General features: G+C 30.4%; 1 protein-coding gene across 3 annotated transcripts in view; it reads left to right on the forward strand.

Moving 5' to 3' along the window:
• The window catches only part of LOC141451239 (scavenger receptor class B member 1-like), a 68,406-nt gene that overhangs the window by 1,453 nt on the left and 52,575 nt on the right, over window positions 1–14,378 (forward strand). Inside the window, exon 1 of one of the 3 annotated variants that reach the window (XM_074122472.1) lies at window positions 9,309–9,655. The exons of the other annotated variants lie outside the window; for them this stretch is intronic. The gene's annotated coding sequence lies outside the window, so the exon portion shown is untranslated. Of the gene's footprint in view, window positions 1–9,308; window positions 9,656–14,378 lie in introns of those variants that run through there. 3 annotated transcript variants of the gene reach the window in all.

The raw sequence follows: 14,378 nt of genomic DNA on the forward strand, positions 1-14,378 counted from the left end.
CGCCTCTTTATTAACTTTCTTCATCGATTTGCCATCAATAAATCCCCTTATCATTATACCATTTGTACAATTGCGCAATTTTGTCTTTTCACCTTAAACGACTGACACGATTCATTAATTATAATTAATTAATTAATTAATTACACATAATTCTTTTTATCTTTTAATCTGTGTTTTAAAATCAAGTTAATTTCTCTGAAGTTGAGGCTAATTTGGGTAGGTATGAATAAACACCTGTTTTAACCACCAAACCTTTTTGGGAATTCATTTGTTGTAGCTAATGGAATAAAAGTTGAATATAGTCGTTGGTAACGTGTAGTTTTAAAGAACTACTATTTCCCGAAAGGAAGATCATTATTAATAATTCTTCGTGAGACATTTCGATAGTGAATAACTCCTTAGCACCACTAAATAAAGTTCATAAACCCTCTTTCATATTAGGTTCTTTATTTATGTATTTATGATATTGTAATGTCTAGAGTAAATAAATACCAATCAGGGTCATTCACCGCTCACCTACTAACACAGTCTCAAGATAAAAATACACATAAATATGACTAAGTGGAATAGATAATTTTAAATTACAGATGAAAAGACTTTCAATTTAAAAGTGCACAATGTTCACTGCAGACACAGATCTATAAATAAAATGAATTATGTGTTATAAATAATTAATCGTATTAGTTTAGTTTAAGGTGAAAAGGCAATTGGGCAATTATACGAATGATATCATGACAAGGGGATTGATTTATTTATTTTGACTGTAAAAATAAAATAAAAAATGTTTTCTATAATTACTAAGATCGACAAATTGTGGTTAGGCGCGCACAAGAATGGAAGCCCTTTAATCAGGCAGAATTCATCTTCATCATCTTTAGTTGTTTTGGCTCCAGGCGAGTCTAAGGGCGCAAAGTTTCGATACTTTAGGGAATAATTTAAGAACTAATAGATAGAGCGACTACGTTTGCAGAATCTATTTGGTACACCAGACAGGAACTCAAAATAACCTAACCAGGGTAGATTCTCTGTTATCCTCTGCTTTCTGTAAGGACTCTCATGAAATAGAATATCCATAATACTGGAATAGACAGAACGCAATGCCTACGAATCAAGTTTTTTTTTTAGGCTGGATAGGAATGTATTCAATATCTTAGTGAGCTTCATTAGACTCGCTCTATTTTGGATATCATAGTTCGCAGGCTACAAGAATGATGAGTGAGGGGACGAAAAAAGGCTGAAGCAAACCTTTTATGTTTTTGGATTCTTCAAAAATCAGTTGTAGCCTTGATCCGAAGCTGCAAGAAAAATAGCGAAATGTGTCCATTAACTAAAATCAAAGGTGTTCATTATGGAAGAAGCTCACTACTGGTTCGGTCCGGATTTATAAAAATATATACAGCTCGTCTCTCATTCAAGAATGTAAATTATTATCTTCATTACAGGAAAATCTTTATTAGCTTCAAAAGATAAAACTGGTTGTACCGATAATTGAAAATTTGTGCGGGCTTTGCAAGCCAACTAGCCACGAAGTTGTTGCTAAGCTCCACTTAGAACTAGAGCATCGTCTTGCTAAGAAAAAGAATCAAATTCTATGATTGAATAATCTAAAGAATGTAGTTTGCTAATCAGAGGCTTCTTTTGGTTCATGAAAGTGTGTATAATACGAACTGTGTAACGAAAAGTGTGACATTTTCAAGATAAATCAGCGCAAAGATGTAATAATTACCATCACTATCGGTTGAATAATTTTCTTAAAATGTCAGATTTTAAACAAAACAAATTTAAATAATTGGATTGATTAATTACTTCTTTTAAAGTGTTATTTGTACTAAAAACGCATTAGGTGAAATTGTAATTTCCAAGCATATTATTAATTTGCCATTAAAATAAAAATTCATCGTTTTTAGATAAATGTACGTACATACTTACCCTACTTTTAAAAATTAAAAACCGCTACACTAAACATGCCGATAAAGTAATAAAGTTGTTAACCTTGAACAACCTCAAAATATCATTCAAATCAATTATGTAGCATTAAATTTTGGAGCGCATATGATATAAAATTCGTTTAATTGATTTTTCGTCATATTTAGAACTTTTTGTAAGAAAATCTTGATAGAATTAGTAAAAAAAGGACACTTGATGGGTATAAACTGTAATATCCAATAGGATCCCTCAATGGAGGGATCAATCTTTAGCTTTTTTTATGATTGTTTATTTCTGAGAGAGCAAGGTGATGAAAATACGGAGAGAAACCGAGATGCTAATCGACAAAACATGGATTTTCAGGTGATAATTCAATTTCACACGAAAATTTAAAATCGATCGCAATCTAATATTTGAACTTAAAGAGAAAATTGACAAAAGAAGGCCTTGTTCAACCAGTTGGCTGGTTGAGTCAGTTAGTAGTTAATTATTTTCACAAAGTCTGGGATTTTGATAAGTGTATATTGGATACACAGAATAACCTGACTAATCAACAACAACTGAAATTATGACGTTCTAAAAGTAGATAGAGATTACGCATTTGTTTTTAATTCATTTTTTAATAATTCACGCATAAATTTTTAATTTGGAAATTTTTTTGGTTCTTAGTATGCCATACTGTGACTTCTTTACCCGATTCCCTTTTGTTTTAGATTTTCATCCGTTCACTGAATTTGGTTTATGAGGTTCATACAGAGAACTCTAATTCTGTTTTCTACTCTTATTTACTTACTGTCAATATTTAGCAGTGTTTGTGCAATTACACTAAAAAAATGTCTTATTTCCCCATTTTCGGTGTTTTAACTCCTAATAGAATGTTAAAAATTCTATTACTTAACAAGAATATGAAATTATATGTCACCACAGAAATTTACGGTCAACACAAAGAATAATCATGTTCGCGTTACATTGTTATTAGATTACAAAATATTAACAGTAGCGACAATTGTTAGCTAACATTGTTAACGAACAATATTAGCTAACGAAGTTCATGATATCATGGACTACATTTGGATATCTGGTAGAAGTTATAGAAGCTAGAAAATACAATAACATAGTTTTTTCGATTCATGTAGTTAATTATATTTCTGTCTCATTACTTCCCCGTTGTTTGTTGTAAACAGAAAACTTCTTTTTTTTTTAAGGAACTTGAACTAATCTGGCCGAGATAGTTCAAGATCATTTTACACAAGACACAGAAAGAAAAAAGGCAAGGTTTTTTATAACATTTTCTGAAGGATAGGGGTCATGCGTAAACAAATATTCTTATACAATAATTCTTATTTTATATTAATGTAAAACATATTATTTTTTTTAATGAATTTATAATCGTAAATAGTAGTGGATCAGATAATATATTGGAAGGAATGTACGTAATGTTTAAATTAAGCAATTTAAGATGTTTTTAAAACTGAGAATTATTGTAAATAATAAAGTGTCTAAAAAATATGTAGAAATTTAACCCATATCTTGGGAGAATTGCCTAACTAAATTTAAAAACATCGGAATATTAAAACAAACAAATAAAAATAGTTATTTATTTCAATTTTTAAAAATGGAGAACTGAAGTTATGTATTACATACATTACATAAATATTCCAAAAATCACAAGTTGCCTTGTTATCTAAAACTTCTCACAATTTAGTGAATTCGACTTTATTTTATAATAGTTCGTTTTGTTTTTTTTTAATAGTTTTATGTCTAAAAAATACTGAATTATAATTTGTAATTGATGAGCTTGGTGCAAAAAAGAGTTATCTACATTTTTTCCAGAAAATGTGTTTAGTGGCGCCCCCTATTGTAGTTCAATTCTACATCTTTGGTGCATAAACGGGTCTTTATGCAGACCTCGTTTATTATTACTTATTCTCTAACCTAGGTTAGATTTGGAGCAAAAATGAGTTTTCTACTGCAGATAACTTTCTTTTGCTCCAAACAGAAAAGATGACACCATCAATCAAACAAAAATTTTTATATTAGGTCTATTTAATGTTTATATTAGGTAGATATTATTATTTTTCTTTTTGACAGGCATAATAATGTATCTAACATTCTGTAAAAACTGTAGATAACTCCTTTTTGCACCAAGCTCTTCAATTATTGAGTAGTGGATTGACAGATGGAAATTTACCGTATCTATTGTTATAATATTAGGAAATAGGTCTAGTTCTATGCGAAGCATAATCTAAATAGCTATTCCAGTGTGATAGGTTTGCTTTAAGTTTGTTAATCATTAGTTTGCCTATAGGTAGTACTAAATAGTACAAATGGTTGTACCCTTCTCCGCAGTGTTTGTGTTAATCGTCGTGAGTTTTAATTTACATGGGTTAGATATAATATCTGCAAAACACCCATGATTTCTGGAGAAAAATAAAATGAAAGCCACAGATGATTGAAAGCAAGATATCCTCGCTACTTTCATTGGATCTCTGTCTTGCCCAGAACGCTCCGTTGTCTTTGTTTACAAGTTGTCCCGACTTGACTTTTCGTGCAGTTCCAAAATGATCAATTACTTTTAGAATTTAATTAAAATATAAAAGACAAAGACAGAGTTGGGATCGTAAGAAATACTTTTATAGTTACACTACTTTCAATTAAGTTGAGAAAGCATCACTTCTTTTGAAGAAGAATGTTTTTAATGTCCTAATAATTATCTTAAACATGCCACTGTAAAAAAGTGAAACAACATATAAATATAGCCAAGATTTTTGCTGGGATATCTATGTGGAAATGTAGGTAAAAATATCATAGATAACATTGTTTCAGACAAAACGGCCAAAGAAGAAGCTTGTAGGTGGCAGGAAAATGTAAATTGAAAGTGTAATAAATGTTCTATAAGTGGAGATTGGGTGTATTGGAAGAGAAATACAGTTTCATAATAAATAAAACAGCTGATCTAACAAAGCTAGAACTGTTTTTGTATTCTATATTCTGTATAATACAATTCTAGATAAACAAATATTCTTTAAAAGTCGCCTTTAAGGCGAACGAGATTAATAATTTCACTAAGATCAGTTAGTAGGGTAAAAGGGAACAACCTACCCTCAATGAGTTATTTTGTTACATCGTTTTTAATGACATCACATGAGTGCTTTTTTAAGGTCAAATAACAAGAGTATAAGTGAATATTTCGACTGTAATTGTGAATCACAGCAAGTTAATCAGATCACCAAATAAAATGGATACTCCAGTATTGCAGATTTACTGAATTGTTCATCAGGAGAAAACTAAAAAAAAACTGTAACTTCTGGAATATATTTATTATAAAAGGTAGATAAATATTTTGTTTATGCATACAGTATATACAGCGTTATCATTCATTTGTTGTAACAAAAAATGAAAGAAACTGAGCTTAGGTCTGATATAAAACAAAACTTTTATTCCTAACTTTGTTAAAGATTAGACGTACTCACTAATCTCTTTTTCTCATAAAGAAAATTTGGAAGAAACAACTATTTGAGCTTGTGTTATTATAAAATGTATTTAAATATTTTTATCACATCGAACTGTGGGGTTTAACCAAACGCTCAAATCTGCAAAGGATCCAGTCCTTGCAGTCTAAAATTCTTCGCTCTATAGTAAACGCTCCTTTCTACGTCACCCAATCAAACCATTCACACAGATTTGAACATTCCTTTCGGGCAACACAAGTTGCAAAAACACGTTACAGTAAATTCCATCTTAGCATTCAAACACATCACAATCCACTTGAACAACATCTATCTTCAAGAGCATTTCCAGACGTCTTAAAAGACAGTGGCCTCGCGATCTCCTCTCTGATGAAGAGAGTCAGTAAAATTTAAAATGTTTTTGGAGTGTTACCGCTGGGTAACTTCTCCACTCTGTTATTCTGTTATATATTGTTATCATTGTTGCTTATAACGCAAAATGCGTTGATTGTAACTAAATAAATGATTAAAAAAAATATATTTTTATCACAATGCGTAAAAAGTAAAGTAACAGCAGTAATTCTTGTTCAACTGACCCTATTTTCTATTTAGAATTTTATTAAGTTGTTAGCGCAAGTTCTAAGAATTATTTTGTAATTTGCTTGTGACATTACTGTGTATTTTGTTCATTTTTTAAGGAATTATTACTGTGGTTTATTTAATTTTTGAGATAAATTGCATGAATTTTTTAAAATAATGACTATCAACCAACCAAACATTTTATAGAAATTATCTAGCGGCCAAACCAAACCAGAAGAAATAATCTTAAATAATTTGATAAAACTTTTCTTTTAAAAATAATCAGATAGTTAAATGTTAGTGTATCGATTGGCTTTTAAATTCCAATAGCATGCACTTGTTCAATCGAGAAGCAACATAGTTGTAGTGTGTAAAATTAATGGGCGGTTTTTGAATAAAAAAATACAAATTGTTTTCTCCTTTTATGAACTTTTTTTTTGTTTTAAATTAATGTTTAAAGTATTCTATTGTAATTGACTTGATAACTTACTGTTCCATTCATTGAGAGTGAAATAAACAAACAAATAGCTGCTCTCTTAACTTGGACAGACTTACTATATTTTCTCCTGCAAAGAAAGTGTGCCATGGGCAGAAAAAAATAGTTGTCTAAAGTCTGGATTGTAGGAAGGTTATACAAAAGTTCAATGCTAGCATGTTTTTCATTTTCTTTAATTTGACGGGATTTTGTGGCAGATTGGTATATTGTTGCAACAAATCTTAATATGTTTATTAAAACTATAAAAGAATGTACTAGTTTAAGGGTATTCTATCGTTTTATTAGCAGGAAAGGTCAGAATTCATGAAAAGATGGCAACGAAATCACAAATTACTATAATTCACAAAATTTTGAAAAATCTATCCAAAAAGTACAAAAATCTCCTTAAAAAAACACAGTTACAATGGTTGATTTAACGACAAAAGGTTCACAAATCAGCAAGTACCCAACGTTTCATTCAATCTTCAGCTCATAATTGCAACCACTTAGAAACCTTCGAATAATCTTATGTTATGTTTTACTCAAATTTTATAACAGTAATATCATTTAAGTAATTTTACTGTGTTAAATTCTCTTTAATATTGTTTAGAATTTATTAGATGTCACAGACCATTACTATGGCCATTTTCATCTACAAAATATTTGTTCAGTGAAGTTAAGTGAAGTTTACATTGTCTGTAAAAAGAGTTCTTAATTCTTTAAGTCCGTCAAATAACAGTCCTACGCAAATAAACATACAAAATGGTAGGAAACAATTGGTGAACATGAAACATGACCAACAAGTTTCTTTTGCCTACTTTGCAGGAAGGAAAGTAACCAATTTTCTGTTTACCCTTACATTATTAGTGTAGAAAACAAGACGTTAAGCAAGAAAAATATTTCGTTTTTCAAGTTATTATTGAGAAAAATTTTTATTGCATAAATTGATTCTTCATTAAATACCTACGGAGGAAAAATTAGTAAAAAAAAATTAACTTTTATTTTTCACAGAAATAATTGGCAATAAAGAATTGGCCAATCACAGAGAAGAATGGAAGTGTGAAAAGTAGGTTGGTTGAAGTACCAATCAGAAACGAGAATGTTTATTGAACCACGCCTACCTACCATGTACGTCTCACCACGCCCTCTTTGGCCCACAATAAAATGGAAGATCTGTATTTTTCATTTTTCTGCTTTGTATAACTTTTGACAAACGAAAGTATTATCCAATTTTATTAAAATTAGGAATTTTTTTGCTACAGGAGAATACGAGAGCACAAATTAATTACCCACAGCTTTCTAATAAATTCTAAATAATATTAATTAGAATTTACCTAATGCAGTTAAATTACTTAGTTGATAATATTTTTATAAAATTTGAGTAAAACATATAAGCTTTTTCGAACGTTTCTGAGTGGCTGCAATTACGAGCTGAAGTACATATACTTAAATGAATTGTTGGGTGAAGTAAATATTATTAATTATTTTTTTGTATGTTTAAATATAACTCGCTCCTTCGGTCATTTCAAAGCCTTTTCAAAGAACTGTCGGCTTCAATGCAATGTTCTTACGTTCTTTCAGTCAGCTGTAGAGGCTCTTAGGAAAAGAGAACAGAGTTAAGTAGTGGCTGACTAAACTTCGCTACTGAACGAAACATTATTTGTCCAGACTGAACCAATATTTTGATTCATATTAATTATGAAGTATGGTTCCTGGACAATGTTAGAATGAATAGTCTACAGTTCTTATAGCGGCCCTGAGAATAAGTAATGATCACTATTTCTTTTCTCAATTCTCGAAGTAGCCCTACTGAAAGTAGTTAAAATTTCCCAACCTTAAACACTTAAAATAAATAATACGTATATATTTTGATAGTCTATTGCGACATTATCTGGCTAAAAGCCATAAATCTTATAAAAGTAGTAACTTTTGACATCTATTAATGCAAAATTGATTATAATTGATTAGATGTTGGGTAAAGTTTCATGAAAACCGTAAGTGGTTTATTCTATGTAAATTATCTTCGTGAACAATTCCCGTAACTAGTAAGGTTAAGTATTAAGTGTCACGTGACCGCATAAGATCGTTTTCTTATGCATTATTGTTGACGCGTTTATAGACTACTTATTCAATAATGCAAATGCAGTAATATTAAAGAATTCTTATTCATAATTATTAGAAAATTATGTCATTATTTTAATTTAATTATTTTACGATGTTTATAGTTATGTTTTTTGTGTTTCTCATTAGCAGATTAAAAAAATAAATAAATGAAGTACACAAACTGAAGATAGAGTTTCAATGATTGAAAGAAAAACACAGAGGAAATTGAAAACCCTAAATTGATTGAATTGGAATGAATTTAAATGAACGTGTTTAACAATCTGACGTTTATAAATCCAAAATTCGTATAATTCTTAAAGTTCATTTTTTAATACCTACTACATTTCCAAATTTTAGCTCAGGTCCACTGTCTTCACAAGAATGGTATTCTGGAATGTTATGGAAGGGTCAATATGACTGCGTTTGGCTTTGACCCCTCTGAACTATTACAAATGTCTATTATGTAACCAATTGGATTTACCTTGCCCCATAAAGTATGATTTAATTAATAATGAAGATTTTGTAAGAGCCTGTTATTTCCAATTTCCTCAATTTTCTTTTTTATGTTAAGATGTATACAGTGCAATAATGCATAGAGTTTTCATTATTTTAATCGGAATTAAATTCACTTTTTAAAATTCAATGTTTGAACAAATTGGTTAACTTTATGAAATTGCTAATTTCTCTACAAGTATCAAAAAACAAGTTTTTTAAACTTTTACTGAGGGCTATGTGTTTTTTCGAGAAGGTACAATATTTAGGGAGGTTTTGGAAGGTTAGGGCTCACCATTTGTTCTGCACTCAAGTCTTTAATGTTTAACTAATGCACTAATTAAACCCCTACCAAAGTCAAACTTGACTATGTGAGATACACAAAAGAACATCATATGATTATCCACATTAGATTTAAAACACCTCTTTTTTTTTTACTTTCTTATTTGTGCGTATAAGTTAGGTTGGATAACAAGTGTGGTAACCCACCTTCCTAGTTATGTAAAAATAAAGGAGTTTGTTCAGTGTTTAGAAGATAGGATAGCACCTGGAGTCAGTGAAAGTAGCATACATTCATACTCACAGATAAAACAACCTGCTGATGACCGCCATATGATCCAACTGTTTCTAGGCAAGTTATTCTTTTGATGTCCCTTTGTTGTAGATTGTTAATTTTTTGTGCTTTAAATAGATGACAATTAAATTTTCAACACTAAATCAGTCGGCAGCTCAGGACGCAATCAATTAGTAATCAATAATTCAATGAAATCATGAATAAAATTACAATATTTCGTGTAGTTGAATAATTCACAAACACAAACCAAAATCCACCCCGCTGGTTACAGGTTTTGATCGGACAGGTTGGATAAAATTAAGTATTTTATATCACCCATAACGCCAATAAATGTTCAGAAAAATGGTTTCAAAATTTAGGCAGAAAAAAAAATATTAACTTTTCTATCAAGAAAAACTACTAAATCATGTTAAAAACTATTACTATTTGGGTAACTTGTATCATTCAATCTAGTTCTTTCAACTAAAATGCAAAACTAGTGATTGATAGGGTAATTTTCCCAATACAATCAGTTATAAGTAACATAAGAAGGTAAATCAAAATAATGAGTTTTCAACATTCAATGTCGTTTATAAAATAGTTTTTTCAGTCACCTTAACGCAGTCTGTGGGCGCCTAAATTACAAATAACAAAAAGAGAAATTGCAAAAGAGATTTTTCGTATAACTTTTTAACTACTTCGAAACACACCTTGATTGCTGCTAGAGTTGGAATCTGAACGGTTGGAGTTAAAAGTTTTTATAATCATGTTTTTCTGCAAAGAAAATAGAGCAATGATTGCAATTCCTAATTCTACCAATTAAATAGAATATTTGCTGATTCAGTTGTTGTAGTGCTTAACTTATCTACAAAATGGATATTAATTTTTTATAATAGTTGCAAGTAAACTGTTACTTCATCAAAACCAGAAATCCGGATCCGCATACATTACTATCTTATTTCCATTGTACTCACTACTTTAGAGGTGTTTAACTCGTTTGTAAAACCGAGATCGAGTTTCTGCACGACAACTTTGTCGCGAAATACTAACGTTTACAAACTACAGGTTATTACAAATCAATAGTTCTTTATTACTCTCCCATCACGCTTAATTTGCTAAACACAAATGACAAAACAGAAGCGCAAAAATCAGGAACTCTATTTTATTTATTTATTTTTTTTAAAGATTATGGCTAAAGAGTGTCAACTGAAAGTGCTTTATTGATCCACCCAGTTTGGAGAATTTCTCAAAAAAATAATCCATTATTTTTCTCTGGACCTTGTATTATTGGTTGTATTGTTTATATGTGAAACATTAATTTAAAATAAATTGTAATGGGAATGTCTGGCTGAACTGATGGGTGAGGAGGATTTTAAATTCAAATAAATCGTTTATCTATCTTAGCATTGAGATGGTCAATTCTAGGAGATTATCTAGTTTGACAGCAAACGGCTCTAGAGCTTTAAACTCCTTCAAAGTCAATGTCAATTGAATGCTGGTAAAAAATGGTATAGCTTGAAGAAAATTGGTAACCAAAACAAGTTTTCTTTATCTGAGTACACGGAAACTAAGCATAGAGATTTAATGAAGCTGCTGGTTACCTAAACTCTTAGACACCTGAAATACACTGATGGACAAAATTAACGCACCACCCTTATTTTTTTTATTATTTCCAATTTGTGCAAATTTTGGACTTTCAAAATATTGTTGGTTGAAAAAATAAGCCATTTGTAACTACGGCCATCTGAAGAATTTAGACCTATTCTCACCTCATCTGTAAAGAGAACTCTCTTCCAGTTGTCTTAAGTCCAATTCACATTTTCACGTGCAAACTGAAGCCTAGACATTTTGTGAACTGTGGTAAGGAGAGGGCCACTAGCAGGATGTCTGGCTCTAAGGTTACTTTCATTAAGTCTTCTTCTAACAGTCCTGCTGGAGATGGAAACATTTCGGACTTGCCTTATGAGACTTTTTATCTCATTTCCCGTTATACTCTTGTTTCGCAAAGCCAGGTACCGGATGTACCTATCGTCTCTCTCTCTGCTGTACATCTCTTCTTGAATGACCTCTGTCTCCCTAAATCGCTTTAGAAAAGTGATGTACGTCCAAAACAAAAGCGGAAAATAGTTTATTTAATTTTAACTAAACAAAAAACTGAGTGGTGCGCTAATTTTGTCCATCAGTATATTTTCAATCTTAACCTAATATTAGGACCATGGGGTTTATAAGGTCACAAAATGAGACCAACCAAGTTATGATCATTATATCATAAAAATGAAGCCAACTTTTCCTTTAAATTAAAATAAAACTCTAATTTTTCATGCCTTTGTTATAAAAAAACCTTCAATCTTCTAAATTACTTGCAACCTACCCCAATCCTAATTGGATCCAAGATTCAGCAGCTCATTTAACATTATACTCTATGATGAGAAGGTTTTTAAACAGCAATTTCTTGAGATCTTTTTCACCTTTACATCTCTAAGCTTTCGGTACCAATGCCCTTCATTCTTTCATTCATGGGGAATTATGTACTTTGTAACAATGCAGATTGAATCTTACAAATCATAGTAGAGATACAAATAAAGAAACTAGCATTAATAAAAAATATTTCCTTTAGCCATTGCTAATAAAAAAAAGAAGTTCTGTAAGTACTGACGATTCAATAACCAGATTATTGTAACTAGTTACTAGCTGACGACTGTTTCCTAAAAAGGAGATGGCTACTTAGTCTGTTGCTAAAGATGCTGTTACTTGATTTTGTAAGAAATAAAACACAAAAAATGTGGCAAGATAATAACACTAGACATTGCTATTTGTCCAGTAGGAAGGTGGTTTAAAGAAGTAAATAGTACCTACCCATAATAAAGTCTTGATGTTTTCCAGTTGTTTTAATACATCTTATTGCCCAGTTCCCCCTTTGAATTAAGGTTAGCGGTACTAGGCACACTGTTTTACCTGAGTATGAAAGACATTGTTCATTTTAAGAGAAACTAATTCTTATCATAATTAAATCACTGTTACTTGGAATTAAACAACACTCATCTATTTCTAAGGTTTTTAGTCTATCTTTTAAACAAAAATGGAAATTCAAAATTCAATTATTCACTCACCATTTCTCTGCAACCCTTGAAATTAATTCTTACAAACTTGTTTTTTCGATTTAGGGGTTACTTGGAAGGCTTTTCTGCGTGATATTTCCCTTTCTTAAAGAAAGAAGAATAAAGTACTTTTTGTTCTAGCAAAAAGGCGTGCGTTCTCAATAGATTGCTAAAAACAAAGTTGTTTGAAAAGAGGCGAAATATTTTATGGAATAACTATTCCAACAAAGACCTCCACCTTACTGACAACTGCAGACTGAGAAAGATAAGTTATGGAACAACTAACCAACATCAGCCTGACTACAAAGCTTTGAATGCAAAATTAGAATGGTTAAGATATCTGCTCTTCAGCAATTACCCTACAAGTTTTACTCTGGAACACTTTTCTAGATTGTACACAGGACTGAAGGAGATGCTTTTAATATTAAATGGACAATCCTATGGAATCTAATTAAATCCAAATTAACTCCAACTTTATAAGATAATCTTAAGTTCAACATGAGTTTTAATAGAGTTACCAAGCATGGAGGAAAGATATCAACTTGAACTGTAACAATTTTAAAGCAAAAATATTTGAATTACAATTAAAAAAATAAAAAACTGCAACTACAATTTATTTAAATTCCCTTTTTCATTAGTAATCCACACCTACAGCATTAAAGACACCTACTGACCAGTCTGTTATCAAGAAATCTGCATAATAAAATTTATTGCAACAAACAATGTAACAGGAATAACCTTTAACTGAATAGTATAATTATATTTTTTATTATTTCATTAATTTTTTAAGACAAAAATCTGGTCGAGGAATTTGGTACGATACAGTTTTGTTTTAGATCTAAACTAAAGTTCACAAGATTGCTCTCTTTAATCTTAATTTATTGTTTCTGTTTTCGAATTAAAATTACAAAGTCATTGGTTGAATTATTTATTGGCTACAGTAATTTATTTAAATTGCAAGGTCTGATAGACTGACAAGTGAAACCTTTAGATTCAATAAATGAACACTTGCGGATTTTTTAAATGAAAATTTTAATCAAGAATTTAATTTGGTTTTTTTCCCTATAATCTTTTTTTTTATAGGCTTACCACATTTTAAATATTGTATAAATCTATAAATAATTGAATATCGCCAAACTGCCTGGCAGGATTTTATTTTTCTACTTTTTCATTTAAACTTCTCTGCCTTAAATCTTGTAAACATTAATTTCTTCTAGCCAGCTGGTAACTACTCCAAACGCTTTTGCATAAAAATAATATATTTGTCATTCATTACACGTATAAATTTTTTTTTTTAATTTCAAGACGTGTCAATATCTGAGATCTTTGGCGTCCAGAACGTTTTACAGTGTACTGCCTGTCTCTGGATAGTGTACATAAGTTAGAGACAACACTTCTTCCTCCCAAACTTGGCAAATAAAGATCTGGTGTAAGCCCAATTATTTAGTGATATCTTGTGGAACATAATACCTGAAAAAGATCCAACCAAGAAATTTGTAGGATGACCATGAAAGATACAGTAACTTTTTAATTATCAAAACAGTATTTTGTTTACAGCGACAACCCACTGAATTCAATGAAAAGTGAGAACGATGTAGGCGTCTAAATTCTAATTTTGACGGACATGGCAGCTTCGAAAATTTGTTAATGTTTTAAAATACCATTTGATTGAAATATGATTAGTTTTTTTAATAAATAACTGA

The sequence above is a fragment of the Rhodnius prolixus genome, unplaced genomic scaffold, assembly GCF_049639745.1.
Source record: "Rhodnius prolixus isolate KJV_2025 unplaced genomic scaffold, Rpr scaffold_8, whole genome shotgun sequence".
Classification (NCBI taxonomy): Eukaryota; Metazoa; Arthropoda; class Insecta; order Hemiptera; family Reduviidae; genus Rhodnius; species Rhodnius prolixus.